The following is a 19,529-nucleotide window of genomic DNA, read 5'->3' as shown; positions in this document are numbered from 1 at the left end:
GAGAAGCAAGGAAATGGTTTAAAGGGCTTCCAAATAACTCTATTCCTTCTTGGGAAGAGATGGAACATCTATTCACCTAGAGATGGGGAGAAAAAAGAGACCATGGGTATTCACTAACAGAGTTTAATGCTATAAAGAAGAAATTTGATGAAACTGTAGTTGAATTTGTCAGAAGATTTAATAAATTGTACAATAGTCTTCTAGTGGAGATTAAGCCCCCTCTTGCTGGAGCAAAAATAACTTCTGCAGGGGCTTTTGAGTCAAATTTTGGATTCACATTGTTAGACACACATGGACAACACAAGATATATGAAAGATAAATCAGTGAGTGCATTTTTATTAACAATAGATATACATTTATAGTACACATATGTGACTCTTGGGATTCAGATCCCAAGGTCTCTTGGACTGCTTAGTCTTTTCAGCTTCCACACTAACCCTTTAGGATTAGGTGTCCAACATTCCCCCCTTAATCCGAAGGGTTATGTATGAGTCCAAGAAGAGAGCTGTAATACAAAATGTGCAAAAAATGCATGGCAGCACTAGGCTGAATGTGCTCTATGAAATGTTGGTAAAAAAGGGCGGTGGTTTAAGGATGACCACCAACACTGGAACGCTTAGTGCAGTTCCCGGAACTCTTCCAAAACCGGCAAGAAACTGAAGTTTTCTGCTAGAGGAAGTGATCCTATTGTTTTAAAGAGGGAAACCTTCAACCATAAAAGGGAGGTCTCACCCCGCATAAAAGGTAAAACTTCAACCTGAAAAGGGAAGTCTCAACCTGTGATGGTTTAAGGATAACCAACAACTCTGGAATGCTTAATGAAATTCCTGGAACTCTTCCAAAACTGGCAAGAAGCTGAAGTCTTCTGCTAGAGGAAGTGTTCTTAATCTGTGTTCATGGGCATCTTTGTCTCTGGCTACAACTCTGAAACTGGTGTGGCAGGTTGTGGCTCAGGCTCGCTTGATGTGACTTTGAAGCTTGTAGATGACCATCATTTCCCCCCCTGTCAGATACAAGGTGAGAAGATGGAGAAAACTCAACTGCAAGACTGTTCAATACTCTGGAACAAGTTTGGACATGTGTTTGGAATATCTTCTTGGCTGTTGATGCCCATTGCCAAGAAGCGATCCATCCAAGATGAATCTTTGTTCTTGCAGGATGTTTGTTTTTGAAGCATCTGTGTGAAGAATGGCTGGCTTTATGACAGTGCTTACATGGATGAAGATCAAAATAGTGATCTTTCAAATGGCCAACTCGGTCACAATGTTGGCATTTCTCAATCTTTTGTTGTTGTTGCTGTGGAAGAGGGGCAGAATCTGGAACAACTGGAGGTGAACTGTCATGAGGAGCAGGTGAACTGTCATCAATGAATCCAGCACTCTGAAACTGAATGGGCTTTGAGTAGTCTGGAATATGAAAGGACAAGTCCTTGTCATATCCAAGACCAGTTCTGTGCTTGTTGTGGACAAGCTGTTCCCAAGGTCTGATGATGGGCTTGGGAAGTGCAGACTGAGTTTCTGCATCTGCATATACAACTGCTGCTTTATTGGATTCTAAATCTGAACCAGCTGTAACATTATTGACTTGCTGTTTATGGGATGCAGTCTCAATGTTCTGAACAGAAACATGTTTAGAATGATGACTCCTCTGTTTTAATTCTTCTTGCTGAAGCTGAGATTCAAGTTGTAAAAAATCAATCTTTTCATGTATATCTTATAAACAACTATGAATATCGGTGAGAAAATCCTTGCTGATTTTGACTGTATTATCCATAGTAGAGAGTATTAGATTGTTCACTAACTCTAATATTGCACCGATTGGAGCCATTTCTAACCTCAAAATAATAAAACAATGAGGAAAAGATGGACACCAAATAAACTTATGGCAACAACTTCAAATCAGCTTGCAATAGATTCAACATACAGAGAATGGTGATATCCAGAAAACAGACTCCTCATTCAAAAAATGAATTTTCTTCAATTCACCTGAGAATTTAACTTCCAACAAAGCATGCTCCACTCTTCAGCAGGATCCAACTACATTCACAAAACGCATCATCACTAGTTCCTGCCTCTCAAGTATTTTGTTACAAGGTACAGCTGTTCAAGGACAGGCAGTCTAGCTGAATGTTTTAATAATTATAAGATTCCCAACTGTACAATTACCACCATAAATTTGAACTGAATGCTGCTCTTACTTTCAAGTTCTGACAAAAATCACTCTTAAGAAATATCTATGCCCACACTACTCCCAGTGCTCACAAACTAAATCCTGTGTACAAGAATACTCTCCAGCAAGTGTATGAAAGCCTCCTCATTGGCACGTGCAAAGAATTTATTCAAACAAGATAGTCAAAGTCATTGATATCTTAGAATTGAAGAACATGAGGATTAACCCAGTCTTTATTACCATCGATCCCTTGCGTGATACTCCTTCACAATTGCGTGCATATCTCAAAGAATTTCATGCAAAAATAATGGGGTTGAATGCAGTAAGGCAGGTAGCCCAATTGTACCGTGTTTATTTCAAAAAAACTGATGAAGAAGGATCGGATTACCTTATTGACTGTTCACATAATATGTACATGGAATTTGTGAGAATGTTTGGGCTGGAGTATAATGCAGAGCAATTGACTGATGCTATAGCTTATGAACTTATATTTCTAATGACATAATGCGCATGCGCAAGGAATAATGGATTGAGTAATCAAACACATATAAGACATGGGCAGATTTCTGCTGAGTAGAATTGTGATGGTATCAGAGCCAAACGTTTCTATTCTCGTTACCCCTTCAAGGGCTTTTCCAACCTCCATTCCCACTCTTTATCCACCTCGCAAAGCCTCTTGGGATATGGACACACACCCAATCCCATCGGAGCAACGCATCGTTACAGGAACTGCTTAAGTTTACCGGTTTTTCATTTGAATAGTCATGTCTTCAAATATACAACATCATCAAATTCCAAAAAGAATGGAACTGAAACTAACCGTCACTTACTGCAGAATGGCTTGACATCAAGGCCATTGGCATTCAGGCTCGGCATTGTTCCAACAGCATTGTTGGTACTTATCAGTGCAGGCCTTCTGTTACACTACAATGATGAAAGGAGGGCTATACCAGAAAAAGAAGCGTTATGCATTCACCATGTCACCGGTTCGAACCCGGTCGGGCCCTCCAACCGCGGCATTGCTGCAATGATATGATCCAGTGGGCCGCGGATAGAACTCTGCCTCTGTATTCAAAGAACTGGCTCAGAACTTGCAAAACCTTGTCAGAGGTCCTTTGGCCTCATCCATTCAACATCTCAACGATTCTTTCAGTTTTCCAGCTAATCCGGACGAAGCATACGACTGGTTAGTTAATATCCATGACAATATATTCGAACGCGTTGACGTTTCCATGGACAAATTCAAGAGAGGTCGGCAGGAGCATCATAGCGGTAACCTGGTAGTGTGGACGACATAGAGAATGGTTTTCAGTTGGTTTATGGAAGCAGAATAAAATGCAGAGAGCGGGAGTTGGCTCTGGGTGCTAAGGCCACGGCGGCGGAGGGGGATATTTCTGGAGGCGTGAAAGTGCTTTCACGGGATAAGAAAACCAGTGGTGGGCGTAGCCGGGTGCCGTTTCACATTCCCAGCATACCTCGGCCTCAGGACATATACAATATAATTGTGGATAACAGTAACGTGCCTTTCAAGCATCCAGGATTGCAGAAGACTGAAGACGTTGCATTAAATCCCATTTCCAAGTTTCAAAAATGATCTCGAAGCCGGGAGGCGTTCAAAATGGATGCGAATGTCAGGACTGAGTCAATGTCAGGACAGAGGCGTTCAAAATGGATGCGAATGTCAGGACTGAGTCAATGTCAGGACAAAGGCGTTCAAAATGGATGCGAATATCAGGACTGAGTCAATGTCAGGACAGAGGCGTTCAAAATGGATGCGAATATCAGGACTGAGTCAATGTCAGGACAGAGGCGTTCAAAATGGATGCGAATATCATGACTGAGTCAATGTCAGGACAGAGGCGTTCCAAAGGCAGCGCTGGAAAGGAATATGGCAGAGGGCCAGGACTGCTCACGACAGAGGAATGGCAGCGCTGAAACAGGTGGCTCACAGAAACAGGTGGCTCACAATGGAGCAGGGCAGGAGATCGCCCGCTCTGATACCATGTTAAACACACATGGACAGCACAAGATATATGAAAGATAAATCAGTGAGTGCATTTTTATTAACAATAGATATACATTTATAGTACACATATGTGACTCTTGGGATTCAGATCCCAAGGTCTCTTGGACTGCTTAGTCTTTTCAGCTTCCACACTAACCCTTTAGGATTAGGTGTCCAACACACATTAAGGGAAAGAAGATCTCCAACCATTGATTAGATCCAAACAGATGCATTAGAGATAGAAGCAAATCTGGTGGCTACAGGCAAAGCACCAGAGACACAACCTATCCAAGACAAGGGAAAGGCAAAGATAGAATCCTCTCAAAGACAAAGATTATAGGATATGAGTAATGTAATTAAAACTTTTTCAGATAAATTGAATAAGTTAGAGTTGAAAAATAAGAATTCTCAGAGACAAACACAATATAATAAGAACTTTAATCCCCAATACAAAAGACAACCTTTGCAAATCTTGCAAAAGGAGAGAAAAGATCAAGATCAGATTCAAGCACCATTGTATATAGAGGCAAATCCTGGTGAAGTACTAGAGCACCCTAGGGACCATGAAGATCAAATTTCTACGTTATATGCAGTAGATGAAGATGAACTTGGTGTTGAAGGAGAAGAGTATGAATATGCCGAAACAGATGCCATTTATGATGAAAATAAAATTGATGAATATTGGAAAAAATTATCTGATTTTATGTAGGCAGAACTACATAAGAAATATGACTTGAGATCAAGGAAAAGATCAAGAAGTCAAGAAAATGAAAGTGAGCAGCAAGTTCCAGCTTCCTCACCAAAGGTGACTCCACAAGAATCTCAGCCTGCAAAACAAGTAAATAAAGGAAAGCAACAATAGAATGCAAATTGCAAGACACGAATACTTCAAGGTGAGTCTTCTCAAGACCAAAGTGAAAAAATTCCTTTGGAGAAACTTGTTTCAATTCGCCAAGTAATTTCAGTCATGAAGAAAGGAGACGATGAAAATGAAAAGAATGCTACATAGGGTCATTCGTTTAGTCTTACTAAAGAGTTGGAAAAGGTTAGAATTCAAGTTCCTCTTACATAATTAGCAAAAACACTGGTTTATCAAAGGGATATTGCTGAGTTTATTAATTTAAAAGAGAATGTGAATATAAATGACACTGTAAATCTATATGAAGATAAACCAGTAGTGGTTTTTGGTCCACATGTAGAGGAAGTAGATCCTTCAACACCTCCTTTTTATATTTCCTTATTGATCCATGATTTCCTCCTGCATAATTGTATGTTTGATTCAGGAGCTTCACACAATCTTATGCCATTGTCAATGATGAAGCAACTAAATCTACAAGTTACCAAACCCTATAGAGACCTGTATTCTTTTGATTCAAACAAAGTCAAGTGTCTAGGGGTCATTAAGGATCTGGTAGTGTCACTAGCCCAGATTCTAGCTAGAAGCTTGGTCATGGATGTAGTAGTAGCAGATATCCCTGCTAGATTTGGAATGCTACTATCTAGGTCATGGGGGGCTAAATTGGGTGGTGTTCTGAAACTAGATTTTACATATGCTGTTATACCGACTTTTGGTGGGGAAGAGAGGAGATTGTACAGAGAAACTAGATTTGTAAAAACAATTACAAAAAATGGAGCAAGCAATTCACCTGTATATAGCCAAGAGAAAGATGACTTTGCTTGTTTCATGTTGCATGATAATGCAGAGTTGGCTGAAGATAATCAAAAGCAGCTTGCTTCAGCCAATTTAATTACAAAGTTGCAAACTGAAGGAGTGTGGAAATGCTTCTTTGATGGAGCATATTCCAAGGAAGGAACATGTGTTGGTTTTCTTCTAATTGCACCCTGAGGTAATATGTTTCCTTTTTCTTTTAAATTGGAATTCAAAGCAACAAACAATGTAGTGGAATATGAGTCCTTGATTATTGCTATGCAAATAGCTAAACATATGGGAATTAAGTCAATTTATGCTTTTGGTGATTCGGAGCTGATTATCAAACAAATTAAAAATCACTGTCAGACAAAACACCCTAGGCTTAGGGTGTACAAAAATGAAGTATGGGACATGGTTGAGAACTTTTTTGAAGCTTTTAACATTCAATTTATTCCAAGGGATGGGAACAAATTAGCAGATTCATTGGCTGTGGATGCTAGTATTTTCAAGCCTCCTATTAATGCAAGACTAAGATATGAGGTAGAAATGAGGCACAGACCTTTTGTTCCTAATAATTTTAAATATTGACAAGTTTTTGAAGATGATCAACAAATTAAATAATTTTTGACTATGGTTGAAGAGTTTCAGGGCACATAGATTGATCAGGATGAAGATGAAACAACAGAAGTTGCAGAAGTTAGTGGTTTAAAAGATTCAATAGCTAATAATTTTTTTTTCAATTGAAAGATAATATTCTGCCAAAGGGACTTGTCCCTCTTGAGAGGATTTTTAATCCCAATGATGTGGCTGTTGACTCAGGAAAAATTTCGTAAGATGAACACGTTCAGGATCATAACATTGGAACTCTAGAGGAACCTAGGCTAGTCAAATTATTCAGAGGAGTTTCACCAAATTATCAAGAGAGATATATTAAACTTTTCAAGGACTATGTTGATGTATTTGCATGGTCCTATGAATATCTCAAAACATACGATGTGAATATTATTCAGCACAAGATTCCCTTGAAGGAGGGAATTAAACCCTATAAAAATAAGCTTAGACAAATAAATCCTCTGCTTATATCATCAATTGAAAAAGAGGTCAAAAAGTTGCTTGATGCCAAAATAATAGTTCCACTCAGGCACTCTGATTGGGTGGTTAATTTAGTGCCCGTAAGAAAGAAAAATGGAGAGATAAGGTTATGTGTGGACTTCAGAAATCTCAACAGGGCTTCCTTGAAAGATAATTATCCATTGCCTAAAATGGATCATGTGCTGCAGAAGGTAACAAGGTATTTTAGAATGTCAATGCTGGATGGATTCTCTGGGTATAACCAGGTGGCTATGGATAGATAAGATCAAAAGAAGACAACATTCACAACTCCCTGGGGGACCTTTATGTATGCCATAATGCCTTTTGGATTGATGAACGCAGGTGCTACATTTCAGAGGGCTATGGACATTGATTTTGTGGGAGATAAGTTTGTAGTAGTATATTTAGATGATATTACTGTTTTCTCAAAGTCTAATGAAGAACATCTGGACCATCTTAAAAGGACTTTTAAAAAATGTAGAAGATTTGGGCTTTCCTTAAATCCCAAGAAATCTATTTTTTCTCTGGAAGAGGGCAAACTATTGGGGCATATTGTTTCTAGAGATGGAGTGAAGATAGAACCAACAAGAGTACAAGCTATGCAAAAAATACCACTACCTAGGAGTAAAAAGGATATTCAAAAGTTTCTGGGAAAGATAAACTTCTTAAGGAGATTTGTGTCCAATTATGTAGAAATTGTAAAAGAAATTACTAATATGTTGAAGAAGGAGAATGAAGTGCATTGGACTAGGGAAGCTAGAGAATCATTTTCCAAGATTAAAGAGGCATTGTAGGTAGCTCCAGTCCTAATCAACCCTGATTATCAAAAGCCTTTCCAAGTTTTTTCATTTGCATCACCGAGTTCAATAACTGTTGTCTTGCTGCAGAAGAATGATGAAGAGAAGGAACAACCTGTTGCATTCTTTAGCAAGATTCTCTAGGATGCTACGCTAAAGTATAATATTCTTGAAAAACAGGTGTATGCTTTGGTAAAAGCCCTAAAAGCCTTTAGAACTTATGTGCTGCATTCAAAGATCATTACTTATGTGCCAAATGCTGTAGTAAAGGATGTATTAGTACAGGGAGATGTAGAAGGCAAAAGAGGAAAATGGATAGCCAAAATCCAAGAGTATGACTTGGACATAAAACCAACAAAGTTGGTGAAAGGGCAATGATTGGAAAAAAAGTTGACAGAATCAAACTTTCAGGCATTGGGAATTAACTTGCTGACACCTATGGATGAAGGAACAACTGAAGAAAATGAAGAAAAGCCAGATCCAAGTATGAAGATCAAGTATAAATTTTTCTGTTCAGAATGGTACAACCATATAATCCATTATTTGTGTTTTCTTTCCTGTCCCCAATCCTTAGATACAACAAAGTATAGAGAATTAAAGATCAAAGCACAACCATATGTGATTGTGGAAAGCATATTGTACTGGAACGATCTTGTAGGAATTTTGTTTCTATGTTTAACAGAAGATGAGTTTACAGAGGCAATCAAAGATCATCATGAGAGGTTATGTGGAGGACATTACAATTGCAAAGTTATTGCACATAAAATCCTTCAGACAGGATTTTATTGGCCTACTTTATTTGGTGATACATATAAGTTTGTCAGAAGCTATCAGAAGTGTCAACTTTTTGTTGAGAAGAAGAGGTTAGCTCCCTTGCCTTTGATTCCAGTCTTCATAGAGGAACCATTCAGACAATGGGGATTGGACTTTGTCGGAGAGATTAACCCACCTTCAAGTGGACAACACAAGTGGGTTCTCACAGCAACTGATTACTTCACCAAATGGGTAGAAGCTATACCTACTAAGAGGGCAAATGATCAGATAGTGATGAAGTTCTTAGAGGAGAATATTTTCAGCAGGTTTGGATGCCCCATCAAAATCATAACAAACAACGCTCAAGTCTTCAATTCAAGTAAGTTTATTTCTTTTTTTCAAAAGTATAATGTTATTTTGTCCCATTCAACAACTTATTATCCACAGGGAAATGGATTAGCTGAATCTACTAACAAAACTTTGATGAGGATCCTTAAGAAAACTATTGTAGAGAACCAAAAAGACTGGGATTCTAAGTTAAAGTTTGCTCTATTGGCTTCTAGAGTAACTACAAGAAGGTCTACAGGCAAATCACCTTTTGAATTAGTATATGGAACTCAGGATCTGTTTCCAAGTCAACTTGTGAAGCCTGTGATTGCCATGATTCAGGAGGCGAAAGAAGAACCCAATTCTTTGATAATAAGGATGAATAAAGTAGTGGAGCTAAGTGGAATAGGGACGAGGTAAGAGACAACTTGATTATGTATCAATAAAAAATGAAAAGTATTTTGACAGAAAAGCCAAGGAGATTGATTTCAAAGTTGCAGACCTAGTATTAAGATGGGATACCAGAAGAGAAGATAGGGGTAAGCATGGGAAGTTTGAGGTATGGCCCTTTTAGAATTGTTGAATCAAGGTCCAATAACACTTTCCTTCTTGAGAATATTGATGGTGAAACTCTACAACTACCTGTCAATGGGCAGTACCTCAAGCATTACTTCTAGTTCTGAAGCATAAGCATCTTATCATTTTAGTTACCGCAGTGAAATCAATGTACAAATGCCATAGAATTTGAATTTATGTAAGAAATATATGACTCCATGCCCGAGGTGAAGGCATTTATCTACAGTTATTAGTGCTTTTGTGGCAAAAGCACTATCCCCAGGTGGAGCCAGATGTTGTAGCATCCATTGTCCATTGTTATTTAAGTTTTATTTTCAGTCTTATTACAAAATGGAAGAAAAATAAAAAATATGAAAGGAATGGTTGATTTTATATTTTCAATGGTTTTGAAAGTGTCAAACCCACGAGAAGATCTAAGCCGTCCGATCAACATGCCACAAATCCAATGGCAATCACATCATTAACTAGAATGGGTTCATTTCGGAGATTGGATGCGACGGTGTATCAAACACAGTTTAAATTTGTTGAAGTCCGGGTTAATCTCAGCCGTCCATCGGAAGAGGTGGGATCCATCAGATATCAGGTCGCAATATTGGGTCAGAAAGTGATCAGTTTTCATCTTTTGATCGGACCCGATAAATTATCAAATCCTATTTTATTTCTTATCGGGTTCGGAGATCAGGTCGGCAAAGTCATTGGGTGTAGTCTTTAATATCGGACCCGATAAATTATCAAATCCTGTTTTATTTCCTATTGGGTCCGAAGATCGGGTCAGCAAAGTCATTGGGTGCATTATTTAATATCAGACCCGATGAATTATTAAATACAGTTTTATGTTATATCGGGTCTGTAAGGGAGTCAAGGTGCGTTGAAAAGGCAGAAAAGGTGGATGCGACAAGTTCTATGAACTAGTGTTGATTCTTTTTAAGTTCCGTGGGCTTGTCATCGTTCAAATGTCATACAAGTTCAACAAGCGCGATCAAGCGATAGTTCGATAAGCACTTTGAGGTGCGCTGCGGGGAAGCAATGAGCACAAGGGTTAATCAGAGCTCGACCCCCACAATGGACTATGACGTTAGCACGGTTGACCAAAATGTGCGGTCAGGAATCACCGCGGGGGTTCAACCTCGTTGATGCTCTCACATACTCTTTACCCCCCGCAGTGCTCCCAAAGCTTTCCGCCCTTCATCTACTGTTCCGTTAAGGCTCAAGAATTTTCGAACAGAGAACGACCATAATCTTCTAAGTTCCGTTATTTCCTATTATTTTATGTTCTTTGAGGTGTCGTTTTCCCTTTGTGTAATATTCTGTAATAGTTTTTACTTATACAGTTAGGGAAACGGTTAAGTAGTTTGACAGTTTCAGATACCACCAACTGTTTCATAATGTATAAAGAGAGGAAAATTTAAGAAAGGGTTCGAATTTTGGAGAACCTGAATACTAGGCTAGTGAATTCCTGATACAACTGTTGATTAATGAAAGAATCAAAAGTTTTCCATATATTGTTGGGTATGATTTTGTGACTTCTCTATTATGTGTCATCATATGTTTTCTTCCTTTAAGTATGGTAATGAAGTTGCAGGTCTTTATTTTCTTATGTAAATGAAGTTAAAATTCCTTAAAAGAGCGCTCCTATACTTGAAGTTCACACCTTTGTAATTCTTCTAAGTTACAGATAGTAGTTTCTGTGTAAGACATCATATTATCTTTAAGTTCTCCAAGTGGCACAGATAGTGGATCTTATGTAAAACAACATATTGTCTATGACTTGTTCAAGCTTTCCTTCATTCATCATTTATATTCAACAATCAAATGGCATTCTGACATTTCCTTGTCACCTAAGTATTGAGGGTTAAAAACCAAGTCTCTCAAGTCCTTCATTTGAGAATACAACATATAATGAAGTGACAAACAAATGACAATAACTATAAACATTAATGTCTTAAGCACAATTTCTACACAACCAGGAATTTGGTTTCTTAAGGTACAACATAACCCAATATTTTGTGGGCCCCATTGGGGTTAGTTGGGCAGCCAACTTCTCGGAGTCGTAACTTGGTCATATTATCTTCATTTGGCGCATACGATACCTTGTTGAAAAGGTATCTCTAAGTACTATAGGTTTTTCTGCAGGCCCTTACTTATGGCTATGGGCCTGTAGCGAACCTCAAAAAAATGTCGTTTAGGGGGTCAAAACTGCTTCGGAAGTTCAGGACTCGAAAAACTGCTAAAAATAGTAAATGTTGAAATAAACAAGGAACCAGATGAAACTGACTAGAGGGTCTAGGTGGAATAGGTGGGTGACCACCAATATCCACCCGGATCATTCCTCCCCCCCTTAGGAAGCAATGGACCCCATTACGTGCAAAGCCTCCATGAGGTGAGGAAATTTTTGTTGGACCTGGTCCCTGGTGAACCACTTGCCCTGATGAAGGAGTTGGCCTGCTTTGACAACTCGATATAGTTGTATCCTCTATTGGAGTGTGTTCTTGATCTATGTGTCAATGATATGATCAGTTGTGGCTTATTCCATGCAGTCCAGGTTGAGCTCTGTTGGTGTGAGTTGTTCTGCAATGTCGGATGTGTCCAAAAATGGTGGAAAGTATGGCTGAAGGTGGTCTACATTGAACACTGGGTGCAGACCAAGGAACGGTGGGATGTTGAGCTCGAAGGCATTGTCACCAACATCCTTCATTATGGTGTATGGTCCATATCGGAGTGGGCAAAGCTTGTGGTGGGGTCCAGTGAGGCGCTCCTTCTGCAAATGTAGCCAAACTTTATCGTCTACCTGGAACTTGTGCGACACTCGATGTTGATCATGGAGCTACTTTTACTTAGCATTGGCTTTGTCCAATATATCATGGACCTGCTAGTAGATGTGTTGAATGTGCTCAATGAAGTTATTAGCCCTTTTGGCTTCAGATAGGATGTGAGTCGAATCTGCCTGAGTGGATGCAAATGGTATGGCCACATCAATAGGACATAATGGCTGAAATCCCAACCCTACTTAAAAGAGGTTGTGACCTATTGAGCTATGGAGAGCACTGTTGTAGTTTTGTTGGACATAAGGGAGACTTTCATCCCACATGCTTGGATGCTTGGAGTTGTACATGCGCATAATGTGCACGATCATCCTGTTGACAAGCTTTGTTTGGCCATCAGTTTGGGGATGGAAATTCATGGACTTAGTAAGTTTTGTATCTAGCATTGACCAGAGACTGGACCAAAATTCACTTAGGAATCTGCTATCCCGATCTGACACAATGGAATATGGGATCCCAAAGTGTATCCACACTCGCTCAAAGAAGAGCTTAGCAGTGGCCTCTGTTTTGATACCCTTCTTGTAGGCTGCCATGATGGACATCTTGGAGAATGTTGATGACCACAAAAATTCAATCGTTTCCATGCTTAGTAGAAGGAAGACCTGACATGTAATCCATGGATACAGATTCCCTAGGCCGACTAGGAGTAGGTATAGGCGTATACAGGCCTTGATTCTTGAGGGTTGGTTTGGAAATGGCATGGGCGGTTAGGATCTAATGTACTTCCCAACATCCTGATGAAGTTTCGGCCAATAAAAATAATTCTGCAATATCGATGCTATTTTCTCTACTCCAAAATGTCTAGCAACCCGATTGTAGTGCGCCCCCCAAATCATCTTGTCATGCTCGCTTGAAGGAACACAAATGTGTCTTAGGTGGCATAATAGTGCATCCTGAAAGTGAAAATTTGGAAATTGCTTCCCTTCCAGGAGTGTCTAGTAGGTGGTGCCAAATTCTGGATCGCTCTTGTAAAGATGCAGCCACCCTGAAGTCTCGTTCCCACACGAGTCGAGCATAGTGATGAATGCCATGACTGGTGGTCGGATGAGGCAATCAATGACATTATTGGTGGTGCCCTTCTTATACTTAATGTTCAAATGGAATTGTCACATGTAGGTGGAACATTTTTGATGGCGATCATTTTGCCACTTTCCCTGTGTCTGCATGAACTACAGGGGTTAGTGGTCTATGTGGATGATTGTTTCCTTCGCCGAAATGTAATGCCTCCATTGACGACAAGCCTGCACAATGGAATACATTTCTTTGTCGTAAGTGGGATACTTTCAGTGTGTGTCTGAAAGTGTCTCACTGTGGTAAGCCACTGGATTCCCATGCTGAGTAAGAATGGCACCAATAGAAAAACACTTCATTTCATTAATAGAAAAATACTAAACTATGATTACAAATAGAATGGAAATAATATAGCTCAGGTGATGGTAGCTTATCTTTGAGAAGATATGTGGCAACTACATGCCAACTAAACTTTGTTACCATGAGGCTCAAGGGCCTATTTATTATTGAAAAACATGAAAAAACCTTAAACAACCAAAACCCTAACCCCAGGAGATGTAACCCAAGACTTTGTGGGGCTCGTTGGGGTTAGTTGGGTAGCCAACTTCTTGGGGTCGTAACTTGGTCATATTATCTTCGTTTGGCGCGTACAATACCTTGTTGGAAAGGTCTCTCTGAGTACTATAGGTTTTTCTACAGGACCATTCCTATGGCTATGGGCATGTAATGGACCTAAAAAAAACGCCATTTAGGGAGTCAAAACTGCTCTAGAAGTTCAGGACCTGAAAAACTACTAAAAATAGTAAATGCTGAAATAAATAAGGAAACAAATGAAACTGACTGGAGGGTCTAGGTGGAATAGGTAGGTGGCCACCAATATCCTCCTGTATCACACATAATGGTTGAGATGACATAGATTGCAAACCCTAAATTGTACCCCACAGGTCGCAAATTCCAATTTTTCCCTGTAGTATGGGTGCAATACTCTATGGACTGCAAACACCAAAATATATCAGAGGTGCCTTTAGGTATATTGTGGACCACGAATTCCAATTTACTACGTAGTGTAGGTGGAATTCAATGGGGGGATGAATCGAGTGTTGTACGAATTGAACCAAGGAGTCAGGCTCTCTATTAACGATCAAAACTCTTCCACTGCTAATGAACCAAAACCTATGTTAACAATTTGAGCCTCTGTCAATGAATTAAGCTCCCCTTCAATCCCAGAATTGCACAAAGCTTCAATGGTATCTCTTCTTATGACTAATAAATAAAATATAGGGAGGTTTTGGCAATATACAAATGATGTGGGATAGATCAGATCAACGTTTGAACATGAAGTTAAGATCCACAATGATCTACAGTTTGGAGCTATGCTTTATGCCTCACACACTACTAGAAGTGATGGACCTATGCTCTATAGTCTTGAACTCTACCAGAAATGAATAACATACACTCGAAAAACTCAAATTCTGCTACATATATATGCACATGCAACTCAACAAAATGCTTAAACAACAATTTCTCGGTTTTCAGCTCTGCCATGGAATCAAGTTCTAATCTAGCCAAATGGCTTAACCTCGATGTGAAAGATTAATCATTATGTCTGCATTTAGATTTCTAATTGAAGTGGTTGTTCGCTTGAGGGGACCTGACCTAGGTTCGGAGTTAATTAGCCAAACAAATCCCTACACCACTGGCCCTTTCGGAAACAGCCCGTGGAGCACGGACTGAGGTCTCACCGAAGCAGTATGGGAGGATGTTGGAACCAAGTTTCCGCACCCTTGAGATGTTTGAGGGGTCGGTTTAGTCCAATTGTGAATACCTTCACGTAGGTCGCTTCGCGCACTATCCTAACCTGCGAGGCCTTCGCGATCTGTTATAATCACCTCCGCACAGCCCTCACCAGGGGCTGAGGTGATTTCGCGCTACCCTAGCAACGATCTGCGTTAGTTCCCCAAGTTATACCATGGATCTTACTTATCTTCTTATAACAGTTAGTTATATTCACGTAAACAAATACTTTATCTTATATTCACTTTATCAACACATTCATATAAGTTCGTGCATCATATAAACAATAGAAATATAACTTATATCCGATATATTCAATGCACAAAATAGGAAAAAGATACACAGAAACAATGTAAAACTTCTCTTTATTACTTCTCCAAAGGTTACAGATTGGACTCGCCCTGTGCACTTAGCTGCAGGGGTCTACGCACTCAGCTGTGGACTACTAGGCCTCTGCGCACTCATCTGCAGAGCCTTCTCCTACACTATGACCCTAAGACTCAACTCTACACATAGATAAGACTCAATTCTTCATTCTTCATTCATGACTATCATTTCGTTATTTACAACTTAAAGCCTCACTCTATTTATACAATCCCATGGTCCACAGACCATGGGTGGATTTCTAAATCCAACATTGCATTACAAAAATGAGGGTGGACAACCCTATGTCTCATTTACAATCTTCGCGCTCCGTGCCTACAAAACGCAGAGTCTTTACATTGGATTTGGTCAAAATCTTGGCTTTAAGCCCTAAAACTTGCCTTGGGGGATCCCACACCCAACAGGCCCCCAACACAAACATCGTGACTCGCCCTCGAGTCACTCTGTCGGTGCATAGATCTTTGTGTGGAAACCTCCCAATTCTGTTCGAACTGCTGCAAGATCGACATCACATTGAGAAACTGCCTGTTGTATCTCCTGCAAACTATTCAAAGACTTTTGTATTTGAACTGCTTCCTTGTATCTGCTCCTACGTTCCTTGCATTTGTGCGAGCTTGGCTTCGATCGAGGCTATAATGACAAATGCCTCATCGATCCATGGTTGGACGCGTGCCTTCAAAACCGCTTCTTTATGTCGCGCTGCATCCACCTGCTCCTTAAGCGCTTTGGCTTGTTTCATCTGCGCGAGCCTCTATGTAAGGGCCGCCGTCTGCGCGGTCCCTTTTCTATCATCATATATTTGCTGCAAATCACGCACCTCTGTTTCTAAGCGCTGTATGTTCGGGTCCTCCTACAGAGTGGTGAGGACCTCGAACAACTCTTCCAACATTTTGGTGCAGTCCTTCACTACACTGCTGATCTCCTCCATCCCTGATGTAATGGCACTAGCGCGCTATTCCCTTACCTCTGGAGGAGTTGAAGGCTGCGCCTTCAATCGCAGCTCTGCTGTCTAAAGGTTTAGCTCCAGCTGAACCTTAGCCATCTCTTCTCATGCCTTGTGCACTCCTGCTGCTAACCAGCTAAACCTTAGCCATCTCTTCTCATGCCTTGCGCACTCCTGCTGCTAACCTCTGGATGCACGTTTTTGCTGGGATGGCCAACTCAGGGACCATTTGGCAGGACTCCTTAATCACTTGCACCATCTTCCAGTTCTACGCCACTACCTTGTTGTGCTGCAAGCTCAATTGTTCCATATTATTTTTCTGCTCGCTCAACACCTGTAGTGCGCAACCCTCCCTAGCCCGCAGTTCTGCAGTCACTCCGTCCTGCAGGACATAGAGTGTCTCCTGAGGGAGCACAACCATGTTGATCCCTACTCCTTTCAACACACTGACCGTAGGCCTGTCGGCCTCATTCTCTGTAACCAGTGCCCCCTCTGGCAGCACTATGGTGTTGGTCATGCGAGTGCGCAACATTTCCTTAGTCACGACCATTCCTAGTGCAAGGCTGGTTGAGAGAGTACCAACCTGAGGAGTGCAAACCCGAAACTCCTGTATCTATGCCCGGAGGCCCCCCAACACAATCCGATTCTCCTCCGCGAGCTGCTAGAGGGCCTCCGCGGTGATGTCACGCACCATCTCCCCTATATCATGGAGATCTCCTTTGGTGAGGGTGATCGGGTCGAAAGAAGTATTAGAAGCTTTCGACTTCTTTCGTGGCCCCACCTGCTCTCTCGGGCACTGGCGCTTCAACTGTGTAGATGCTATCTGTGGGTCCGTGCCACCTTCCTCAGTTTCGGGCTCCTGTTCAGGTGAAGGTGACTTCTGGCCTTCGCGCTCCTTCTCAGCTACCTATTATTGTTCTGATGCTGCCTTCGCTGTGTCCCACACCTCCTGTGTCTTGGCCGCTGCTGCTTCATTCCTTCTTTTCTCTGCTATTTGTATCATCCATAGTTTTTCCTCCTCCTTTTCCCTTTGCACAGTGGACTTCTCGGATTCCATTGCGGAGTTGGCTGGAGCGCGCCACTCTGGCAGCCATGACTCAAGCACAGCGAATATGACATCGTTCATGGCCAAGTAGGGGAGCTTGTTCCATTTCTTCACGGGGTCCTTGCGCGCTCGGATATATATGTGATGGAAGTCTGCTTTGAACTCCACGAAGCTTTGTAGACTATTGTAGACAGTGCACGATAACCGAGGCTTGCGGTTCATCCCCATTTTGATGTTCATCTCCATGAACACCCATAATATTTTGTTGCCTCTGATTCTCTGCCCATCTTTAGTGGCCCACAGTGAAGCATACTTTGTTGCCTCTAGAAGATCTCGCGTAATTGTGGGGAACTGGTTGTCCTCAGGCAACTCCTAAGCTACCAGCACTATGGACAGTAGAAGCCATGCATAGTGGAAGGTCTTCCCCTGTTCTTGTGCCTCATGGCAATTCTCCAGGAACTCCTTACACAGGTACTCTGACCAGTTAAACTGGATGCCCTCTGCACACTGCGCGACAAGTGCTACCACCGACGCGGGCACCTCATCTGTGCGACACTTCTGCATAACCTTGCTAGCCAATATCTGGGTCACAACTTTGACTGCCTTATTGTTGATACTAGAGATCACGTACCCTCTCTTCTTCTTCTCCAGCTTGAATTTTTCCTTCATGGCCTCCGTGATGGCCAAGTCATTGCTTTTACCTTCCGAAATATCCGCAGGGTCCTCCCCCTTGCAAGGGAGATGGGTAATTCTATGAATCAGGTGTTCTATGATGGGGATGAGCTCATACAGCCATAAACACCCATCATGCACCAGGCAAAGTAGCTGCCAGATGACAAAGATAGTTACTGGGGTGTGATGGTAATGCGACACCCAGAGCAGGTTCAACAACCATGCTTTATTTACTCTGTGTAACCACTTATGCGGCTCCAACTCTATGACTCCCGCCGTAGTGTTTTTCTTCGGCTTCATGAGCTGCGCGGTTGCCAAGTGTGGGAACTTTTTGTGGTCTGTGAGATCCCAGTCTTCAAAATTTAGACTCAGCACTCGTCCCAAGTGTGCTCCTTCAAAAATGATATCGTCAGGTAGTAGTGGAGTCTTTAGAGAGCTCTTGCTCTCATCTAGGTCCTTGGGCACCCTTGCCTTTCCCTTCCACGGAGGAACATACGTGGGCACCCTGGTTAGAGGGTCCGCGCCCTTGGTTTCCACCTCCATTTCTTCGTCCTCCTCTTCTTCGACAAGGATTTCCTCAAGGTCTTCCTCCTCTTCATCAGTTTCCAGATTAACCACTTTCCCCTTTTCTTCCATGATCAGTTTAGTTCGCAGCGGGTTTCTAAGGGACACACGCACTAGGGCCATGGGCTGTTTATCTTTCTTGGGTCTCAATGTGCATGGTGATTTAGGGATTTACGCGACTATCCCGGTGCTCTGAGGGGCATCTCCTATTGTCATGGCCTGCGTGGCCTTTTCAGCAGTCATTTCACCGATATCCATGGCTTCCTCTGGTGTGGTCATATTGTTGTTCCACAAATCTCTCAATGGCTTAGGTAAGTTCTCAAACAACACCTTGATTTCAAAAAATCAAACAGATCTGGGTTCATAGATCTCTGGGTGCACAATAGCTCAATTCTCAAATGGCCAAGTGTTGTTTGCTAGGTAGCCCTTTGCAATTTATAGTGCCTTTTGAATTCGAATTCGATCGTTCCCCCCAAATCTAGTTCATTAATGCTCCCTTGGTGGTAGATTTTCCTAAATATAACCCATAAAGCCTACCTTAAATGCCTACCACCTGCTCCATTTGGTCTCAAACCAAGCATCACATCATGAATAATGACTATAACGGTCACTTTCCAGCCAACCTGCGCGGTAGCGCAACTACCCTTGCACTGTCGCGGACCTTGTGACACTTCGCTCCTGCACACAATCCTGTCATTATGCAGCTCTCGGGCAGAGTAGTTTATAGTCCTGCGCCTCCTTTCAACTGCCCGAAGTGCTAAGACTATGCTTCCCATGGCTAGTCAGGGGGCCGGGCCACCTGATATGGCTTTAACCGACCATCAATCACTTTTCCTGGGAAAATTCTGCCTTTTAACTTTACTATTTGCATCGCGCACTTTACCATCTACATCGTGCCACCATCGGTGATTCCTTTAGTAATA

This window comes from Pinus tabuliformis, chromosome 3_1, assembly GCF_031772625.1.
Source record: "Pinus tabuliformis cultivar Carrire ecotype Pingquan chromosome 3_1, CPIR1, whole genome shotgun sequence".
NCBI classification, from domain to species: Eukaryota; Viridiplantae; Streptophyta; class Pinopsida; order Pinales; family Pinaceae; genus Pinus; species Pinus tabuliformis.
The sequence above is the reverse complement of the archived record's forward strand: the minus strand, read 5'-3'. Positions refer to the sequence as shown.